This window comes from Acomys minous, assembly GCF_964271855.1.
Source record: "Acomys minous genome assembly, chromosome: 13".
Lineage (NCBI taxonomy): Eukaryota > Metazoa > Chordata > Mammalia > Rodentia > Muridae > Acomys > Acomys minous.
The window spans coordinates 98,134,570-98,145,127 of NC_140495.1; the positions used below are offsets into that span (position 1 = coordinate 98,134,570).

The 10,558-nt window shown below is 45.7% G+C and overlaps 1 long non-coding RNA gene across 2 annotated transcripts; it reads right to left on the reverse strand.

Annotated features, from left to right (window-relative positions):
* Nucleotides 1–2,145: 2,145 nt before the first annotated feature.
* Nucleotides 2,146–5,475, reverse strand: LOC311581582. 2 transcript variants are annotated; one of them, XR_014773811.1, is made up of 3 exons: nucleotides 5,441–5,475; nucleotides 5,098–5,220; nucleotides 2,146–2,425 (listed from the first exon to the last, which is right to left on the reverse strand). It is a non-coding gene; the product is annotated as an uncharacterized lncRNA (long non-coding RNA). The 2 variants fall into 2 exon arrangements; XR_014773812.1 differs by lacking the exon at nucleotides 2,146–2,425 and adding an exon at nucleotides 4,203–4,345.
* Between the last annotated feature and the right edge of the window lie 5,083 nt (nucleotides 5,476–10,558).

Consider the following 10,558-nt stretch of genomic DNA (forward strand, 5'->3'; position numbering starts at 1 on the left):
CTTCCTTATAGCTTCCTTTCCCAGGACACTGCTATCTTACCACAGTCTTCCCTGCTTATTTCTAGTTAGCCTTTTTGTTTTTTAATGAGGGTTTTGATATGCGTTCTAGGCAGAGCTCCCACTCGCTCTATAGCCCACGATAGCAACAGTGCTGCAGCAGTCCTTGGGAGCGCTGGGATTACAAAATGCTCCACTTAGTCCTGATCAAAGGCCCTTGCCTGTGTGGAGCTAGACCCTGAGGGAGGATCTGAGGTGTGTGCGAGGCAGTGTTAGCATAAGATGCTCCTGGGTTGCACTGGTCCAGGAGAAAGAAGGGCGCGGGAAGCCCATTGTGAATAGGCCTGCTTCCTCTGGCCTGGAAGGAACAGACTTTATTGTTGTTGTTTGTTTGTTTGTTTGTTTGTTTTTCGAGACAGGGTCTCTCTGTGTAGCCTTGGCTGTCCTGGACTTGCTTTGTAGACTAGGCTGGCCTCAAACACACAGCAATTCACCTGCCTCTGCCTCCCGAGTGCTGGGCGTTTAAATGGGAGTCTCAGGAACACTGGAGGGAAAATGAGTGTGTACACAGACTGCCACAAAGAGTGCACACTTAAAACCAGGGAACGGTGCTGGAGAAATGGCAGCTCAGCCCTTTAAAAAAGTACTTGACAGAGGACCTGAGTTCCCTTCCCAGCCCCACGGTAAGTTCCTCCACAAGCACCTGTAACGTCAGCTCCAGGAGATCCGATGCCCTCTTCTGGACTCTGTGGGCACTGCACTCAATGTGCAATGTGGTATGCAATCACCTAAGTAAAAATAAATCTTAAAACTCGACAAAAATCCTCCATAGCTTATAGGATTGGCATGAGTGAGCAGATAAGTGGAGGAGGGGCTACTATTTTAAAAAAAAAAAACTAAAAATCTCCAATATGTATTGAATAGTTGCTAATAATCTGTCACTAAGAAATGAAAAGCTCTCCCCATACCATGGCATTTTATCTTCCTATCCTGCCTGTGAGAGATGAACAGACTGGACTGGGGCTCCCAGTATAGTTACAGTGACTGCAGTCCCAGAGAGGTTCCTAAAGAGAGATCCTGCAAATACCACCCAGCTACATGCTACCTTGACCTTAGCGTGACCAGACTATCACTCAATGGGGACGAAGAGAATGGTAGGGGAATCACATCACAACAATATGTGGGAAGGGACATGGAAAACAAGGCAGGACACTGCGGACCCCTTTTCTTCAAGAATATCATAGACATAAGAATGGCGATGCGGACAGGTCTGTAAACTCAGCACTCGGGAGGCAGAGGCAGGTGGATCGCTGTGAGTTCAAGGCCAGCCTGGTCTACAAAGGGAGTCCAGGACAGCCAAGGCTACACAGAGAAACCTTGTTTTGAAAAAAACAAAACAAAACAAGAACATCAATGCTCGAGTTACTTCCCTGCTCCTCAGGCAAAGGTGGATAGACTGTTCTTTCCCACGTTCCCCAGTTTCCTCACCTGTGATATGGAAGTCATTATACATACCTCTTTAGAGCTTTATAGGGATTAATCTAAAATGTATGTAGGTCCCTACATGTATGTATGCCCTCCCAACACATACTTTATAAATGGTATATGTGTCACTGGGGGGGGGGGTCATTACAAACAACAACAACAAAAATTTTTTGACAACCTAAAGAAAAGGGAGCTCCACTGAAAGCAATGCAGAAAAGTCAGAGAATGAGGTTCCCAGTGTTTACTTAAAAGTAAGCAGAATACGATATGGTTGCTGGAGCTTTTTAGACATTGGGAGCTACAGTGTCTGGTCTTGTAGTGAGAGCAATCTGAAAGAAATGACATCTCCCAGATTAAAAAGAAAGAAAGAAAAAAACCAAAAGACCCAAACCTATACTTTTTCACTGTTGCACACTCCAAAGCTTTGCAGACCCAGCAGTGGCCCTGAAGCCACCTGCAGATTAGGACAATAAGAAGGGAGCAGGTTAGACTTTGGTGGGAGAGACCAGATGGGGGTCTCCACACAGCAAAAGTGTACACAATGGCAAGATGAACTAACTCTCGACAGAAGCCTGGGTCCCATAGAGAAAGAGGCAGCCTCTGCTGAGAAGCTACAAAAATGAACAATAATCTTTTGTCACATAAACATGAGGTAATTTTGAAATGAAAAAAATAATAAACCAACCATGTATTTGCTTGTTTGTTTCTTTATTTAAAGATTTGGGTTTTTTTGGGTTTTTTTTTTTTTTAATTTAATGTCTATGGATGCCTGCCTGTGTGTCTGTGTGCCATGTGTATGCAGTACCCATGGCAGCCAGAAGAGGGAGTCAGATGCTCTGGTTCTGGAGTTACAGATGCTTGTGAGCCATTTTGTATGTGCTTGGATCTGAACCCTGGTCCTCTAGAGGGGCCATCCGTGCGCCATCTCCTCAGCCTCCAAGTCCTGTATTTTAAAGGAAGACACCTGTAAGGCCAACAGCAACCATGCTTGGGAGCTGAGGCAGGATGAGTTTGGGATTGAATCCAATTAAGAAGTGAAAGTGTGTACATCCCATCATAGGCAGGATATCGGTTTCAGGTGTTTGAAGACTGAGTGTCAAAACTCACTTTAAGACTGGCTTTTTTTTTAACTTTATTTTTTATTATATTTTATTAATTTATTCATATTACATCTCAATTGCTATCCCATTCCTTGTATCCTCCCATTCCTCCCTCCCTCCCATTTTCCCCTATGACTATGACTGAGGGGGACCTCCTCCCCCTGTATATGCTCATAGGGTATCAAGTCTCTTCTTGGTAGCCTGCTGTCCTTCCTCTGAGTGCCACCAGGCCTCCTCATACAGGAGACAAAAGTGGAACAGAGGAGAGAACATCCTATTAGGACTCTAGATGAGAGAAGCATGGGAGAATGGGGAAATAGAGGGATCCAGAGGGTCCTAGAAACCTACAAGAAGAACATTATGATGGGCAGATCTGGGTTCAGGAGTCCTGCTCAAACTATGGCACCAACCAAGGACAATACATGCAGTAAACTTCGAACCCCTACCCAGATCTAGCCAATGGACAGGACATTTTTTTAACTTTAAAACTGGAGCTTGCCATGTACACTGAGCTGGCCTCGAATTTACAAAGATCCACTTGTCTCTGCTTTCCTGAACGCTGGGCTAGGCTCCACTCACGCAGAATGTGTGAGACACTGTAAACCTCTGAGTGCTTGGGATAGAATTAACATTCTCATTTATGTCATCTCATGAAATCCTATTTGGAGCCCATGTTTTAAAAACTATGATACAATTTCAACAACAAAATGCAGTATGTGTTCGATGTGACTTGACAAATTATAAATCCATACAAACGCATCTAAACTCAGTAAGGGAGCATTTCCAGCACGTCTAACTGTTGCCTTATGCCCTGCTGAGTCACTTTGGAGGATGCCCCTCTTCATGTTAATGCTGTTGGAAGCTAATTTTGCCTGTTGTAGAATTCGGTAAAAATGTAATCCTGCTATATCGACTCTCTTGAGCCTGTATTTGCCAAACACGATCTTTTTGCAATTCATCTATACTCCCATAGATATAAACTATTTTCCCTCTTAATGTTAAATAGTATTCCATTAATAAATATGTCACTGGGCTGGGTGTGGTGGTGCACAGAGGCAGGCAGATCTCTGAGTTCAAGGCCAGCCTGGCCTACAGAGCTAGTTCCAGGACATTCAGGGATACACAGAGAAACCTTGCTTTGAAAAATCAAAAATAGATAGATGATAGATAGATAGATAGATAGATAGATAGATAGATAGATAGATAGATATCCCATGGAAAAACAAGCAAGCAACAATAAGTGGACAGCTTAGGACTGTCCTTAGGAATGACACCCAAGGGTGCCTTCCGACCTCCCCACGCACTCACAGAAAGTACAATACCTTTTTTTTTTTTTTTTTTAAGAATTTCTTTCTTCATTTCACAAACACAAACTGAGGCTCAGGGGAAATGAATGATTAGCTAGGCTGATTCAACATTAGAGCAAGACAGACTGGGTCCCCAGCTGCCTGCCCAGGCTCCCCTGGGGAGTTGCAAACATTAGCTAGCCTCCCCTGTTTCCCAAGCCTGAACTTCAAAGGCCACAGAGGACTGCTGGCATTTCCTGGTTAAATAAGTCCCTGAGACGCCACCACCACCACCACAACCCACCACCACCACCACCACAACCCACCACCGCATGATGGCACTCAGGCCTGCCAGAGCTCCTGCTGGAGGCAGCACACCTGGTGGGTGGTGGGAGGCTGGAACACTGCAGAGTCCAGATTTTGAAAGGAGGACACGGGGAGTCTAAGGGACAGCAAGTGCCGGAGAAGGGAGCCCACCTGGAGAAGAGGCAGAATGACAGCAGTTAGTTACTGGCAGAGGTGAGATTGGGGGGGCGGGGGCAGGGGATTACAGCAGGGTTACATTTACAATGAATCCTACAACAGCAAAATTAACTTCTAACAACATAAACATGAAGAGGGGCGTCCTCCAAAGTGACTCGGCAGGGCATAAGGCAACAGTTAGACGTGGTGGAAATGGAAATGCTCCCTTACTGAGTTTAGATGAGTTTGTATGGATTTATAATTTGTCAAGTCACGTCAAACCCATACTGCATTTTGTTGTTAATTTTATATCACAGTTTTTAAGACACGGACTCCAAAATAGATAGTTCGTGAGATGGCATTAATGGAGTGGTCTGGCCAGGTGTGGTGACAAACGCCTGTGATCCCAGCTCTCAGGGAGGCAGAGGCAGGAGGATTGCTATGAGTTTGAGGCCAGCTTGGTCTACAAAGCCAGTCAGGGACAGCCAGGGCTATACAGAGAAACCCTGTCTTGGGAAAAAAAAGGGGGGGGGGTGGTCTGAGGATGTTAGTCCTATCCCAAGCACTCTGAAGTTTACAATGTCTCGCACATTCTGCGTGAGTGGAGCCTGGCCCAGCATCCAGGAAAACAAAGGCAGGTGAATCTTTATAAAATTTGAGGGCAGCTCAGTCTCCATGGCAAGTTTTTGTCCCCAGAAGAAAAGGGGACAAAAAGGCAAAGAATCTGCAATATTGCTAAGTCCTCTAAGAGGTGGCCAGATGCTTACCAGCAGCCAGCTGACAGAACCTGCCGTCCTCTCTCTGGAACAAAGCACCTCTCACACAACGTGATAGGCCACAGCCCCAATAAACCATCACAGGGTTGGCTTCTGTCTTTCCTCTCTGGAAATCTAAGGAATTAAAAAACCAACTGCCAACACTCTGGACTCCAGGAGTGACAAGACAGCAGAGGAGATCTAGAAAATCCCTAGGGTCTCATCCTGTCTCGTGTGTACATTTTTAAGTTAGAGAGAAGAACCAAGGTCCTGGATTGTATCTATATGCAAAACTATTTACTGTGAAATGTTTTTTTAAAAATATAATTGTGTAGATCAGGGTTAACAGACTCACCCCAAATTCTCTGTCACAGCTTCCGAGCCCTGACCATGTCCACTGGAATAATAGGTTAACAAATGGCTAGGTTCTGATAAATTATTAATAAAAAACCAGAGCACAAGCCAGATTTGGCCAGCTTGCTGTTGTTTTTATGACTCTCTCTCTCTCTCTCTCTCTCTCTCTCTCTCTCTCTCTCTCTCTCTCTGCGTGTGTGTGTGTGTGTGTGTGTGTGTGTGTGTGTGTGTGCGTGCGTGCGCGCGCGCGCACATGCAATCCATGTGCAATGTGGACATACCACAACATGTGACAAAGGATAATCTTGGGCATCAGTCCTTCCCGCCGTAATGCTTAAGGCAGGTCTCTGCTAGTTTTCTGCTAGTCCACCAGGCTAGCTGGCCCGTGGGCTTCCGAGATTCTTCTTTCTTGGCCTCCAATTCCTTATAGGAGGGGTGGGATTATAGGCTGTCTCCCTGCACATCCACTTTAGCGTGCCTAGTTTTTGAGTAGCAAGTGGCTTTATCCTACCCCTTGCCCTCTTGTTTGTGCCACCTGATCTCAAGCTTTCATGCCCCAGAGTAACATAAGACCAAGTGGGTAAGCTTCAGCTAAAATTCCTGTACGAGTGATCATGATAATGATGACTATCGGTTATGAAGCTCTCCCCACATGGTTTGCTTTATTTAATCACTCCACCAAGTCCTAAGAGGTGGATACTATGAATTTTTTTAAATAAATGAACTTACATACAGAAATAATAACCTGGAAACTGGGGGTAGGAGGAGAGAGCCTGTCTTCATTGAAGTTTCTGCTATGTACTTCAAGAATGTTCTGTCCAGTTCCATATACACACATATATGTATCATCTGTTCCACTCGTATATAAATTAGTTTAAATGGAGTTACCCTCTATAGGTCCCAGATGTCATAGGTCAGCAAATAAAAAGCCCAGTGCCAGGAGTGGGTTATTTCCCTTTGATTTGTGGGTCTTATGCCCCCCCCCTTGAAAAATGATATAGACCCTTGTTTTTCTTGGCTACCCTCTAGAACTTGATGGTTAGACACGATTGCTGATGACATCATATACTTGAGTCACAAACATGGAAAAATGTAGCTGATACTAATATCCAAGGGATCCCACCAACCTACACACATGTGGCCCCCACACGTAAATAAAATTAGAATAAATCTTTTTAAATGTCGTCGTTGGAGCTGGAAAGATGGCTCAGCCGTTAAGAGCACTGGCTGTTGTTCCAAAGGACCTGAGTTCAATTCCCAGCACCCATGTGGCAGCTCACAACTGACTAGAACTCCAGTTCCAGAGGATCCGACACCCTCACAACAGACATAAAATGCAGACAAAACACCAATGCACATAAAATAAAAATAAATAATAAGTTTTAAAATATCCTTATTGACTACAAGTTTCAAGACAGCTTCCCACTAATTTCCTGTAAGCTGAGAGAACAGAGTCACACATCACTGAATTGAACACCAAACACATATTTGCCACATTCTCCATCCTAACAAGGCAGGGGGCCTAGACCCACATTCCTGTCCTTAAAACTCAGCTGCCAGAGGAATTTGATTCCTCAGCTATGAGGAAATATCTTCCGGGGTCCGGGTGGGTTAATATTGGGCGTTCCCATTGAGGCCTGGAGATAACACTGTTTGCTCTGATAAAGACTGGGCCTCTCTCCCTCCGCTTAATCTGGACTTGTCAAGCACAGTCATGACATTCTGCATTTTTCCTTTTTCTCCCTCTTGCCCTGGCCCCTGTTGGGGACTGATGCCAGATTTCTGTTTACCCCACACGCTGGTGGCTGTAACCCACTATTCACATCCCCACTGTGTTCAATAAAATCTTTTTTTTTTTCAATAAAATCTTGACACTGGAAAAAGGTCTCATTTGGAAAATACAGATTTTATAATGTGGGGCAGCTACAGAGCGAGAAGGTGTTCGCCCTTTCAACTTCGGTGTTCGCCTACCCGGTCTTGCTGTCCTCTGTTAAATCGGCTGGTGTAAGAGGTCACACCACAGGTGGAAAGGCAGCAGTGGATAGAAAGAAAGAAGAGGGAAGGAGGGAGAGAGGGAGGGAGGGAGGGAGGGAGGGAGGGAGAGGGAGAAGGAGGAAGAAGGAGGGAAGGGAGGACAGAAACCCACGCTGGATTACCAAGTACTTGCAGAAGTACACAGGCTTTGTTTGGCCAAATGATAAAGGCTATGCCTGGGATACCCCGCTTTCTGTGGGTCAATGTTCAGAAAGAGTCACTGACAGATGGAAATTTACTCTGAGCTAAATGTTCCAAATCTGTGAGTCTGGTGAGCTTTAAGATTGAGATGTATGCTGTTCTCGGTAAATACCGCAGAAATTAATAATGAGTGAGTGATATATGATCTTCTATATTTGTGTGTGTGAGAGAGAGAGAGAGAGAGCACGACATAAGAGTATGAATGTTGAAAAGTGTGCATACAGGGCACACATGTTGATGTCAGAGGGCAACCTCAGTTTCTGACCTCTTCCATCATGCTGGAGACAGTGGGCCTTGTTATTCCCCTCAGCATACGCCAGGCTAGCCCGCACACTCAGCATATGCCAGGCTAGCCCACAAGCTTCCAGTCTCTGCTGCCCATCTCACCGTAAGAATGTTGGGGCTACAGGCACATTACTGTTTCCAGATTTATGTGTGTACTAGGAATCCGAACTCAGGTCCTTGGACTTGCACCACAATTGCAGATCCTGTGAGCCACCTCCTCAACCCTCTGTCTCTTTGCATCAGTAGAGCGAAAGTTCCCAGATGTCCTCCCCAACCCTCGACACAGACATCTTTGTGTCAGTACAGTGAAAGTTCTCGGATGTTCAGTGACCTCCTCGGAGTCACGTGGAAAATCTAAAGTGTTGGAAGTTGACGAGACAGAGCATTTTAAAAATATCACCCACTGTGACCAGAGCTCTGGATTCTGGCTCTGGGTTGGTTTCTTTGTTGTACCTCTGGGTCTTTATATCACAGAAGGGAAACACTCAACCCGTGCTTTCTTGCAGTGTCTCCGACACCTGGCGCCTAGGTTTCCCCACGTCTCTGTGAGAGAGGCCAACAACCCCCCGTCCTTATTTCAAACCCTATTTCCCAGTTCCCTCAGCACAGGGGGCGGGGGCAAGGCTCCAAGTCATTCCTCCGTATTGTACCATCCTCCCTGCTCGCTCTTATTTTCATAAGGGAAACCACAGAAATGCGATCATAATGGAAAACAGTGAGTCAATCAATTACTTCATTGTCCGCATGGTAAGATGAACCCCGGAACTCCCACAGATCCTCCCCATCTCTAACCTCAGCAGCCATGGATTCCCCTCCACATTCATGCTAGGTAGCTCCAGCCACCTCTCCCCAGAGGGCGACTCCAATCCCAGAGACACTCTTTCTCCATGTCTTCTAGGGGTGCCCCACAGTTCTCAGCCTGGAACAGCCTGCGTCACATGTTCCACGGCCCGCAAGACAGTGGTTGAAGAACTAAGCTCTCCCCCCCAACCCCCCACCCCACCCCCCCACCTTCACACACACTCATACAGAGTGCAAACTCTTCCCCTCCTGGGATACTCCCACAGCCAGAAGATGATTATAATCCCTGAACCACAGGCAAGCGAGAGCAAAAACACAGGCAGAGTTTTTGCGATGGTCCCAACGGGGACTGGCTTAGCCACCCAAGAAGCAGAACGAGAGAGAGAGAGAGAGAGAGAGAGAGAGAGAGAGAGAGAGAGAGAGAGAGAGAGAGAGAGAGAGAAGGAAGAAGAAGAAGGAGGAGGAGGAGGAAGAGGAAGAAGAAGAAGAAACGGAGGGAGGGAGGGGGGGACACGGAAGTGGCTATTCTGTGAGGCTATGGTGAACAGTATCCCGCTGCGGTCCTGCTGTGAGGAACCCCAATTTGACCTCGGACAGAATGTGTGATGTCAGAAGAGTCACTGTCCCCAAGCACTTTACATTCTTCTTTTTAAAACGTTCGTCTAAGGCTGCCAAGACGGCTCAGTAGGTGAAAGTGCTGGTGGCCAAGCCTGATGACCTGAGTTCAGTCTCAGGACTGCATAGTCAAAGGAGAGGACCAACTCCTACAAGTTGTCCTCTGCTTCCACATGTGTGCAATGGCATGCGCACACGCGTGCACACCACACACTAAATGAACAGATGACTGATAGATGATGATGAAGAAGATGAAGATGAAGATGGATAGATAGATGGATGTAATTTTAGATACTTTACATATAAGATTTGAAAAATAAAGGATTGAGCCAGTGAGGTGACTTAAAGTGAGTGAGTTAAAGAAAAGTCCCGATTCCACATCTAAAAACCCGAGTTCAGTTCCCCGGAAAAATATGGTAGGAAGGGAAATTGGTACCTGCAAGTTGTCCTCTAAAACCCCCATATAAGCATGGACTCATGAGCTCACAAGATAAATAAGTAAGCATGTAATTTTAAAAAGTAAACAAAGCTTATCTTCACTTTGGGGTAATTGCAAGATTTCCTTTTAACAACAGAACACTTGCTCTAGTTTGGATGTCTGTCACTCATAGCCTGACCTACATAGAATTTTAACCCTGAAAGCCATGGTACTGATATTGCTGGGCCAGGGGATTGGGCTGAGTGAGTGAGTGTCCTCATCATCCTGAGTGAGACGGGGGCTCTTGTTTGCCCAGGCTAGCTCCTGTTTGCCCAGGCTAGCCTGAGAACTATGGCAAGTGATTAGATTACGTTAGGTCATTAGATTGAACCCTGGGTGCTCTCTAAGGAAACCAAGAGACAACCCCCCCCCAGACACTGATGGTATAGCAGCCAAGCATAAGATGAGGGTGGGAATTCTCCCATGAACTGGTGCAATAACATTTTTACATGAAAGTCAATATATAATCATTGTAGAATTATTAAATACAAATAAAACCTTAAAATAGATCCATTGCCCACAGCCTTTATGGCCTTATGAACTAATGGTGTTACCATCTTCATGGAATCCTTTCTGCGACACCAACTGAGACTTTACCATCGGTTTTAGGTATTACCAACTCTTCGCATCACTCTGACAGATAGCCTGATAGAATTGACTAGAAAAAGGGGGCTGCTGAGGTAGCTCAAGGGGTAAAAGTGCTTG